The sequence below is a fragment of the Acinonyx jubatus genome, chromosome A3 (genome assembly GCF_027475565.1).
Source record: "Acinonyx jubatus isolate Ajub_Pintada_27869175 chromosome A3, VMU_Ajub_asm_v1.0, whole genome shotgun sequence".
Taxonomy (NCBI): domain Eukaryota; kingdom Metazoa; phylum Chordata; class Mammalia; order Carnivora; family Felidae; genus Acinonyx; species Acinonyx jubatus.
This window is the reverse complement of record NC_069388.1, coordinates 105,505,125-105,516,763: the sequence shown is the minus strand read 5'-3', so window position 1 is coordinate 105,516,763 and position 11,639 is coordinate 105,505,125. Positions and strand designations below refer to the sequence as shown.

The 11,639-nt window shown below is 41.4% G+C and overlaps 1 protein-coding gene and 2 long non-coding RNA genes across 26 annotated transcripts in view; 1 reads left to right on the top strand and 2 right to left on the bottom strand.

Moving 5' to 3' along the window:
• Positions 1 to 11,639, bottom strand: part of SLC8A1 (solute carrier family 8 member A1) — a 390,461-nt gene that overhangs the window by 141,671 nt on the left and 237,151 nt on the right. The gene's annotated exons all lie outside the window — the stretch shown is intronic.
• Positions 1 to 11,639, bottom strand: part of LOC128311270 (uncharacterized) — a 133,892-nt gene that overhangs the window by 46,059 nt on the left and 76,194 nt on the right. The gene's annotated exons all lie outside the window — the stretch shown is intronic.
• LOC113592504 (uncharacterized) overlaps positions 1 to 11,639 on the top strand; it is a 49,866-nt gene that overhangs the window by 25,801 nt on the left and 12,426 nt on the right. For 7 of the 10 annotated variants that reach the window (XR_008289554.1, XR_008289552.1, XR_008289553.1 and 4 more), the window contains 3 exons: positions 2,860 to 3,238; positions 4,483 to 4,561; positions 4,662 to 5,653. This is a non-coding gene — a long non-coding RNA (uncharacterized LOC113592504). Of the gene's footprint in view, positions 1 to 2,859; positions 3,239 to 4,482; positions 4,562 to 4,661; positions 5,654 to 11,639 lie in introns of those variants that run through there. The other 3 variants (XR_008289558.1, XR_008289559.1, XR_008289557.1) reach the window with 1 other exon arrangement.

The following is an 11,639-nucleotide window of genomic DNA, read 5'->3' as shown; positions in this document are numbered from 1 at the left end:
AAAACCATGAGATACACAGTATTTTAATATGATTCCTAAAATGAACATCCAGTGAAACTGGTCCCTCCCACTCCTAACTGAATGTCATGTCAACACTGTCTTAAGGACACTTTGCAAATTCTGTGGAAGAAGACTGGAGAGATATGGAATATAAATTTACTTTTGTGGGGGTGGCTCCTTGAGATTCTAAAGGTTTAACTCTAATATGTTTTAAAATCAAGGCTCATTGGCCAGGTATACTTTTGTGAATTTGAGAATATATAATGGTTATGATACAGCCGTACACATGTGCATATATTTATATATGACAAAATTGTCAAAGTGAATGTGAAAGTTCTCTTTTCAAATGCTCTTTAATGGAAATAATTCTGGTTTTACCATCTATATAGTCTTTTACTGCATATATTTAGTATTCATGTTTCCTCTAATTAAGTTATACATTCCCTTTTGGGCACATTTTTGTTCTATACATGAGCTTGGTAAGTTTCTTTTGTTTGTTTGTTTTTGTTTTTGACATCACTCAACACTTCCTGGTGCTTAAGCCAAGCAGTCAGGGGAAAGCAAATAATCTGTAGAGAAGCCAGAAAGCTTTTCCTCGGTCCTGAGCTGGGCTTTCCCCAGAACATATCCGGGCCTACTGTATGGGTGAGGCCAAAGGCACTTGCTGCATCCACAGGCTTGGGATGCTGGATCTGTTTTTCCAACAAGCCACCTGGGAGAGGACAGCCTATCACACCACCTCTGGTGTTTCTCCCTCTGTAGTTGGGGGTAACAACATGGGGTGGAGGGAAAATACTGCTGCAATTTAAAACAGCAGGTGAGCCCTGGGGTGCCTGGGTGGCTCAGTTGGTTAAGCGTCCAAGTTCGGCTCAGGTCACGATCTCATGGGTTGTGAGTTTGAGCCCTGCATTGGTCTCTGTGCTGACAGCTTGGAGCCTGGAGCCTGCTTCAGATTCTGTGTCTTGCTCTCTCTGCCCATTCCCCGTTTGCTCTCTCTCTCTCTCTCTCTCAAAAATAAATAAACATTAAAAAAAAATTTTTAAAAAGAACAGTAGGTAAGCCCATCGCTAGCCCAGCCCCACAATCTCTGCAGCTCTATCTGCCCCAATATTGGACAATGTCCATCAAGAAAAAAATACATTATCTATATGTATGTGTATATGTATATATGTGTACATATATTTCATATATATGTGTGTATATGTGTAAACATATACGTATACATATATTCATAGTTCTCAGCCTAGATCTTATAGTCAGTTACAACCTTTGTAATTACATTTTAGCTAAAGGCATGGTGAAAATTGCTTGCAGATCTTAGCTCATTTGAAATGAACCCCGGTGTGCTGTGGAGGCTTTCTAACACATCGACACTTTTCCATATATTTCAGAAAACCTTTTTAGATACAGTACAGGGGAATATCTTTTAAACAAGCTCCCTTCATGCAGTTCCTAAACAGATGATGGCATTTGACTCACTATGTCCCACTCACTCATCATCAGCTACTGGGGGAGAAGTAGATGGGCCAGAGTCAGAGGAAACCTGAGAAATGATAATGAAACGCCTGTAAAAAAAAAAAAAATCAATGACACTTATGGAAATGAGCTCTTTACCACCCTTTCTATGACCTTTCCTTCCTTCTTTTTTTTTTTTTTTTTTTTTTTGACCCTTCTCATAGGCAGCCTTAGTTTACAGCAGGAGCATCATCCAATGAGGTTCCAGAGAAAGAAAAATGATTACAGAGATAGCCACTATTTGCAAGAGCATATCAGATCATGGCAAAGCACATCATGTCAACACTCCCCCTGCGACAATCTAGTTTTTACTGGAGTTAATTAAAGCAATTAATTCCCTTCCCTTGCAAAGCAGGGTGATTACATAAATAGATAATTTCCCAATCCATACCCATAAGGCAAGTGATTTCTCTGCCCTTCCCTCAGTATATCAAAGAACGTAACTGAAGTAAATTATCCTTTTTTAAAAAAAATATGACCTTTCAGAAATTCTCCATCAACTTTCTCCGCTTTGTTTTCCTATCTGGTTGGATGGTGGAACCACATCTCCACACAGACACAGGACTCCAAGGTTAATTAAGCCTTTCACATAGCAAAGATCGGTGACGTCCAAACTGTAACCCCAGTGACAGGAGCAGAATGACAGATGAACACTCTGACAGTCACCACTGAGTCCTCTTCAACAACAATTTACCAGTGTGGGTGATGCTGACAATAATTAGGCAAACAAAATGCCAAACAATTGTAAGAAAAGCTGTCAAACATTTTGTGTTATTATCCCCTGCACAGGCCTGTGATTTATCATCACAGAAAAAGTACGTTAAAAAAAAAAAATCTCTAAACAGTGACATTTTGTTCAAATTACAACCCCCGGCTTTCCGGACTGCCTGCAGACTGACATCTCCAATGTCAGATGTGACGCTCAGCAATTTGTTCCCTCCTTCGTTGAGCGGGTCGCTGGGGTGGGTTCCTGCCACTGTCGGGGAGAGCTGGTGTGCCAAGAGCAGGAGCAAAGCACCTCTCAATGCACGGGAAGCCACTCACCTTTCAGATGTCAAAATGAAATACAACAACTGCCATCTACATTTCGTTCTTCGATTCTTTGGGTCATGCTGGTCCCAAAATTTGAAATACGGTCTTTTGCACCAAATCTCCTACCATCACCTCTTCCTCCCTTTCTACCCAAGACCCCATTTGGGATTCTGGACTTGGATGAAGTATACTTTAAGGGCTTTGATTTTTCAATATAAAATCGAATTTCCAGGTAATGTCCCCAATGGCTGTAACTGGACCAGAAAGAAAAAAAAATGGAAACAATACTTTTCTAATTCAATTTCTTTACAGGTTGGCACAGTTCTACAGATAAATTCGGATACACTGAGAAGTACTGCAGGGGACCTCCTTCCAGGGATGCCAGGCCAATGAGACAGACGTAAGGTGCTAATATTACGATTTTGTAGAGAGTCCACCGGCAGTCTCTAACTTAGATGTCTGGGTTGCTAAGTGTTGAAGTGGACCCTGGAGGTCACGTAAAATACCTTTTCAACTAATGAGAGAATTCCTGTCTATGATACTTCTGGCTGAGGTTCTGAACTGGAACGCTTCCAAGGATGGGGGTGAGGCAGCCTTCTGCATTACAAACACCTGAAAAGCCTAAAGTTTGGGTCTTTGCTGTCTGCAACAGCCCCTCCTACCCTGTCCCGACATCAAGATCCACTCAAGGGTAAGGACCCCTACTCCCTATATATCGCCTCGTTTGAATAGCCATTTCTTTCTATCCTGGTGAAAGGGCTCCTTCTCACTCCTTCCTTCATCTTTGTCTCAATCTTTACACACACAAGAGAACTTTATCTTTTGATGACGCTCTTTTGTGACAGTTTGGTTAGTCATTGAGTCTCATCAGTAGAGTAAATCTTCATTTTATTTGGGTTTTGATTTTTAGAAAGAGCCAAGAGTCATTTTACTTGAAATATGGCAAATCATGCAGGTTAGCACACAGACTCAATGAGCTCTAATTTCCCCCCGACCATGTATCTTCTTCTCTTAATCTTTTCACAAGGCGTTCAATAACTCCATGCTGACTGCTGGCTACCCAGGGACCCTCTCTCTAGAGTAAGCCCTGGTGGATGGCACTTAGGACCTTTTCCAACCATCTTTCCTACCAAAATCCACATGCCCTATGTCTCATATCCGAGAAAGGTGATAGTGAATTCCGTGGAAAAATGTAAACTAGGGTGTTGACAGCTTCTATCAGAACACTTTGATGTGTTGCAACCTAACGTTTACACATCAATGGTGACTCACTTCCTTAGCCCAGCAAAGTAAAACTAAGGTTTTATTCTCTCTTTTTTTTCTTCCTCTCTCTCCTTTTTCTCTTTCCTCTTTCCCATTCCTCTTCATAGACAAATGTAAGTTATCCCCCACAACCTGTTCATCTAATTCTGGAAGCTGTTTCTCAAGGGAAAACCCATAAGGAAGGGCTAGGTAAGGGATGTGCAGAACTCACTGAAAAGTCACTTCAGCTACAGAAGGAAAACTCAAAGGTCTACAGTCTGTGGAAGGCAAGTCTGTGGTATCCACTTTGAAGATAAAGAACAGTTTTGACGAACTTTACCAAATTGATTTTAACACCCTTTGGTCCTGTGGACTTCCAGCCTACCCTGATTGATCTAGGCTGATGAGACACAAAAGCATTAGCAGTAAAGACCAAAATAAACGAGCTTTTAGAAGTCTTCCCTCTCGTTCAAGAACATTTAAATTTATATGAGTTATACCCACAGTCACTGGAGGAAAGGTAATATGAATTCACCCTTCCAGTAAAGAAGAGGCTGAAATAATAACTTTGAGTTCCTTTAAACCCAATTGTGACGTAGTCTAACATGTGACATGGCTGAAATATATTATCTTTCCTTTCTGACACGAGAAGTTGAATGTGTGTATGAAGTTTTATTTCTTTGTTTGTTTTAGATCTTCTACAGGTAACCACAGTCTTTGAAACAAAGTGGCTCATTTTATATATCTGGACCCTTTCAGGCAACAAAGCGAGGTATACAATTTTTTCTCCCTCATAATCAGACCTAGGATATAGGGCAAACATTTCAGAGTTCAAAGTTTTTTCATGAACTTTTCATCTTGTTTCCATCTAGATACTGAAAGGGGTGGAATTACCCAACGGAGTCACAGATGGAAATATAGTTTGGTGAAGAAACAGGAAGCAATAGAAATGGAAGGACTCCCATATATTTTTCTTTACAGTCTAAATATGCTGCACACATGAAGACTGCAACAGATCCAGATCAAAATGGCCCTTGCTGTGCTTTGGGAAATCTGGGCTGTGAAGATCTTCTGCAGTAGAAAGGGTGGTTCTATCACGCTACCTGGAAGGCCAGTCTGGGGTGTGCTCACTGGATGTGTTGAGATCAATTACCCACAAGTCCCCACGGAGCCTCTCTTCGGTAAGAACAGGGGAAGCCCGAGCCATTGGTATTCTGTGCACACATACTAACAGCTTGTGTGCAATCATTTCTTGCAGAGGCAATCATTTCTCAGCTGCTTTCAGATTCTATTTATTGTTTATTTTCCCCTTGGCTGAAAAGGTTTCTCCTTCATACTAAGCAGAGGCACCAATCTAGGAGAATGCATTAGAAACTGCTCTATTGGTATCCTGCTGGATTTCCCATGGGGTTGAAATGCTCCAACAAAACGTGATGAAAATTTTAGGGTGTTTTGGGTGACTTCAGTCCCAAGGTGTCACTAGGGTGACTTGGTTTCCTGCTCTTCGAGATTTAGGCAATGCTTGTTTCAGAAGGGAGATCTGGCAGGCCTTGAAAATGAGGCGGCTTTTACATCAGCCTTTCAGTGGTGGAAAAATCCATGTACTCGCGATGTCAAGATACTATGCCCTCGTTTGGGTGCAGGTGTGAAGGGTGAATGAATTCCTTGAAGAGGAAAATGTGGCCGTGGGCACTGTGTAGTGGTGCAATTCAGTCTTTGCACTGGGTTTTTCAAGAAGTCCAAAAGGAAGTACAAAGATTTTCTTCTCACGTCTTCCTAAGACAAACAGATGATGATATAAAGGAAGCTTTGGGGGTAGAGAAGAGAAGGTCATTCCTTTCCTAATCTTACCAAAGTTTACAATTTGTCTTCCTTTGGGTAGTGTCTATTTGGTGCTTGCCCCACAATTGAGTTGTAAGCTCCATGGAGACAGGGAACGTGTTCCTGCTCTGTTCATTACTACATTGCCAATACCGATCACAGTTCTTGGCACAGTGCAACAAAGGATAAATAAACACTTAGTCTCTTTTAACCCATTGGTTCTCCTTCTCCAAGTGTGACGTTGGTATGGATTTTCTTGAAGTTTGATGATGACCAAAGCCAGTAGTGGAATGAAAATCAGCTGGAAAGCGTGGTCTCTGATTCACAGGGAATTCTAATATTTCCTGGTACATTTTGGTGTATGGTCTGTAACCCATTTTTAAGCCATAAAACAGAAACACCAATGCTGTCTTTTTTAATGATAAAATATAATAGCGGTCATTTATACAAGTCAAGAAATATTTTCTGAGCCCCTATATTGTGCCAGGAACTGTTCTTGATTCCTGATGAACATGGCACATGGTTGTTCATGGAGCTTTCAGTCAAATAATGCCTATATGATTGGAACTGGTGGGCATGGAGTTCAAAACAGCTGTTCTAAGCCAAACTGCTCTAAACAAATGATGTGGATATCATCAGGGACTTGCTACAATTTTGATTATATTTAGCTCTCCTGACACCTCTCTCACCAGCTAAGTTGGGTAGGAAGAGGTCTACCTGGGAAGCACAGAATGAAGTGGGAAGAGAGGTACCCAGGGGTCAGTGCGGTAACACTGTTCTTAGCAAATGGTCCCCTGGTAATTTTCAAGAAGGTAAGATATTGAAATATTGAATTGATCTCATGATTGATCTCATGATATGGCCACGACAGCTCTAAAATGGTTCTATAATGTAAACCTGCCTTCAGTGAGTGATCTAAAGTTTGAACAACTTATGGAACAGGGTGGGGAGTCAGTTGGCACAGATAATTGAAGTCGTGGCTCCAGACCACTTGCCGATTGATTCATGAGAAATTTATTTTACATTTCTAAGCATCAGTTTCATATGTAGAGAGGAGATAGCATTATATACAGGGTTGTCGTGAACACAATATAAAATGATATAGTGCATTGTTAGCATGGTAAGTGACACATAAGAGCAGCTGAATACGTTATTATTCAACAGAGATTGAATATTTCAACGAATCACAATATTCATTAATCACTACATTTCATTAATTGCAACACTCAGAGGAGAGGAGCGCAGGACTGGCAGATAAGACAACTGATGCTTAAAGGGATAGAACATCAATACTTTCACTGCTCTGGGCACAGGGGAGGCTTGCACTTCACTTTCCCATTGAAATTAGATATGGCCATGTGACTTGCTTAGGCTAATGAAACATGAAGAGAGAAGCAGGTGTTGGTTTTGGGTGGAAGCCCCTAAAAGCCATCTTCCCTTCCCTGCACCACCACGTAGAGTGATGTTTCAGGAGGTGGACCGTCCAGCATCTTGTGTCCTGAAGTGAGGACAGTGCAGAGCAGAGCCCCCAGCTAATACTGATGGAATGCAGCGTGAGCAAGAAATAAATGCCCGTTGTTTTTGCCACTGAGATTTTCGGAGTTGTCTGTTATTGCAGCAAAACCTGGCTTATCCTACTTTGCCCAAGATTAAAACTATTTGGATCCAGGATTCAAACTCGGGTCTTATGAAACTAAAGCCAATGCTTCTTGTACCACCTTACAGACATCCTTATCACTTATTAGTAATAAAAAGCCCAGTGGATGTGACTTCGTCAAGAGAAATTTGACTTTCCTGTTCCTCTTATCCTTGACTTGGAACAAAATTAATTTTTTTGACACAGATGTAGGGAGAAAATTCTCAGATCCAAGGTCAATGGAAGGTAACGAAAAAGTTGGAGAGAGGTGGGAAGGTAATAAAGCTGGTTGAAAAGATTCATTCGTTTTGCAGAACTCTCTTTTGCCAGCAGGTTCATGACCTGAAGATTACACAGGATGAAGGGAGGTCCTTATCAAAAGCCTGCAACTCTGTAGCAACTAAATCAATTTTTAAATGATTTATGTGATGTTCTTCGGGACCAAAGGCAGTAATTCATTCCCCATGTGGCACTCAGGCTGCTGCTTAGTTGTTGCAAAATGATTAATTTTTATTTACAGCGTGCCTCCCCTCCTACATTACTGGCACCAAGATTCGAGAGCATGACATTTCTATAGCATGGAATTATTTACTGGGGGAATTCCTAGGCAAAAAGAAAAACAAACATTTACTAAAAGCCAAAGATCTCAACATACGCTAAAACAGCCACTGTAGAAACTTTCCAAGGCCAATTCTTCCAATCTGTTCAGTTCAGTCCATTTAAGGTAAACAGGCCAAATTAATTTCCCAAGGGGAGCCATTGTTACCTCAATTCAAACTTAACACTAACTTCAACAAGGAGAGGATAAAGACCCTCGAATTCCTATGGTTCTTATTTCCCTAGAAGACTGAGTTCAAAAAGTTTCTAGAATTTAGAGTACATAGCATATTTCAACTTAATTTGAAATAAATGTGGCATTTACAAAATGCTATAAGGATGTCTCTTCTGGGCCACCATATGTAGGTATGTCTTTTTTTTTTTTTTTTTCAAAACTGCAGAAGAACTATATTCCCAGGCTTCCTACTCTTTAGCTTGCCAGTCTGAACCCAATATGTCTATCACTAGCTGAGAACCAACCCCCTCAAAGTAAGGTTCAGATTTTTCTCATCAGCCATATCCTAACTTGAAACTCCTAACCAAGGGTCCACAATAAGTTGATAATGAGGAGTTATTTTGTATTTCCTTTCCACATGAGATTTTTAGGTTTGGGGTAAGGACCTTATACAGCAAGGAGGGAAAAATAGAAACTACCCTGAAACCATTAGAAAGAAGTCTGCCCATCGCTCCCAGACACAAGAAAATTAGAAGGCCTGGAGAATGGTGCCTGCCATTTTCCCTTCTCCCATCTTCTAGGACAAAATTTCCCAAGGGAACAGTTAGGAGAAGTCAGCTTGGCCACTTACCAGTTCCATACCAGAGACTATTCACAGATTCCTGTACATTTCATACCACATCCTTCTCCTTGGATCATCGCACACTTTCACCTCATCAGGCTAATGATACTGGTTACACTGCAAGCTGATGCCTGTGGATCGCTATTTCCTGAATCATGATGCATGCTGTATCCCACAAGTAGATTATGGATCAAATTAGTACTCTGCATCTACTCTAAGTTGGATTGTTTAAAAGACATGGCTAGCTCATCGGCAAATGGCTTGAACTGGTATGACGAAGGATGAAATATCTCGTCAATTTAGGTTATTTGTTAAGCCTTCTAGAAATAAAAGCTGTGAAACCAAAGGGCCAAGGCTGAGGGTTTTTCTGGCTTGTGGTTTGTTTTGTGCATCAGCAAACTTTGGGAATCCCAGTTCATCAGGTTTGCAGGTGGGCAAACCTGTTGTCGGGCAAAAGGTGGGCAAAGTTGTTGAAAACAGAGTTAAAAAAAAAAAAAGAAAGGAAAAGAGGGCTCTTCTATCACCACTCTACCACCACTAATGTTGAAGCACTTTCGTTGACTGGAATATAAAACAGGAAAACAAAAGAGCAAAGGCTTTGCTGACATATTAACAAGACCCTAGATCCTCCCCCTGTAGGACCTAGGGGTCCCCTAGATATATCTTATGTCTCCAGATAACTTCAGCTGTAACTCTTATTTGAAAGTAACGGAAGTAAAGGGATGTAGACTGGGAGAATACATGGACTGATATCCTAGGAAGTTAAGAATATTTGCTTAGTGAGCGAGCTCATAACACATACAATGACCAATTTTTTCATTAACATTTTCCTGTCATGTCACTTTTCTGCATGCTATGTTTTTCTTCTCCTCACGTCCTGGACTTGCTTCCACAATTACCAGTCCAGAGAAAGACACTAAGTACTCAACCCCCAGTACTTGCCTACTTCCCCCCATTCAGTTGTAATCTCTGTGAAATTTACATGGACTGTCTATCCCAGCAGCCATGGGAGTACCTGATGTGCAGAAGGTTTTCAGCAACTATTTGTGAAATGAATGAATGGATGAAAAAAAAAATGATAAAAGCTGCCATTTACTAAGCACCTATTACGTGGTGGGGAATGCTAGGCATATCACTAACCATGTTTTGAATTCTCATAACAACTCTACAAACTAGATGTTTTTTTGTCTTGTATTATAGAAGAACAGCTTCAGTGACTTTCAGGTGTGTGTCCGGCATATAGGGAGCCATTTGTACAGTGATGCCCTCCTCTGTGACAATCGGGGCCCTTCCCACATATTTTCCTGAGTATATGGTGTCCAGTCAGCAGGACGGCATGAAGAAGATGGTTAATGACAGCTTGCCTTTACTGTTGAGCACGTGTCTCTTGGTCAGCGGGATGGGAGGGAGAAGGAAAACACAGTCATTGAATTGTGCTGGGTATTTTACACATTTGATCACATTCAATCCTGAAAACAAACTTACCATGCTGACATTAGCGGTCTTGTAAGCAAATGAGCGATCAAAAGTGAGGAGAGATGAAGTGACTTTTCCCAGACTCTAACCCATAGTGCATAATCTATGGGTGCTGAAGATGAAGGATCCTGGGCCCTGCCTGATTCACTAAAGTGGAATTCCTCAAAACGGGGCCCCAGAACCTCCTTTTCTAGCAACTCGCTAAATGGTTCTAATGGCAACTAAAGTTTGAGAAGTGCTGGCCTATGTCCAGCTGCCTCGAAATGCATATTCTTGGGGCAAGAAATTTTTCATGGACTTGCACACCACCAGGAGCCAGATGTTCTATAAACGGAAGAAATGTCCCTTTAGCAAGCATCAGGGCTGCATTTGCAGCTCAGAATATGAAGAATGCCTTAGTACTCCCCATTAATGTTAATGGGAATCATGTGGCTCATTCTCTATATTCCATGCTGAAAAGTGTTCCCTTTAGAACCAGGAGAGGCTATATTTAATCAAACCATCTGGATTCCTATGCACATGTATAAGGGCAGAAAATAGGTCACAGTTGGTAAGCTACTTTCTGGAAACAATTGCATTGTATCAGCAAACTCCAAAGTCCTGAAAGGGTCCCTGCTCTCCTGGCTCCCTCAGTGAGTGACAGCCCCACAACTAGGAGGGGTCAGAGAAATTCCAAAAGTTAAAGAGATGAAGTTTGAATAGCAAGACAATGCATAAAGCAAATCATCCCCAAAAGATAAAGTGTGGAATAAACTTGTTAAAAGCTATCAACCTCCCCCAAATAACACGTTTCTACTCCAAAGAGCCTCACTTGCAGCTTAGAGAACAGCATGAAATTAAGAAACATAATTGGGACAGCATAAGAACTCCAGATATGAACTATGGTGGCCATCAGGTTTACAGTCACTCAAGTGCCTATGAAAACTATAAACCCTGAGAGAGTCAGAGAACCTGGTGGAAAAGAGTAGTAAGCATTCACAAGGCTTTAAGGACTCAACTCTATTATTGGATATTTCTATTAAAAGAGAGAAGTTATAGAACTGGGTGAGGAATCTGAAGACAAGAAGAGGACTTACCAAGCTCAGTCTAGATATGAACCTCAGTCAGGTCTTGGAGAAGGAAGCTACTGATTACAATGGAGTGTGAGGACTGCTGAGTACTAGGTTCAGCAGAATTTACAGGTCGTTACTCCCCGTCACCACGTTGCCCTTAGGTTACTTCTTTAAGTTTATTTATTTTGAGAGAGAAAGGGAGAGAGAGCGGGGGAGGGGCAGAGAGAGGGGGAGAGAGAGAGAGAATCCTAAGCAGGCTCCACACTGTCAGCACAGAGCCCGATGCGGGGCTTGAACTCACTAACCATGAAATCATGATCTGAGCCAAAATCAAGAATCAGACGCTTAACCGACTGAGCCACCCAGGTGCCCCATGCCTTTCAGTTACTTCTTATGGGTCATTTTGACTGTCACTCTTTGGAAAGCACCAAATAAGCAGAGGCAGGAGAAGGTGGAACACTGAAGTCTCCC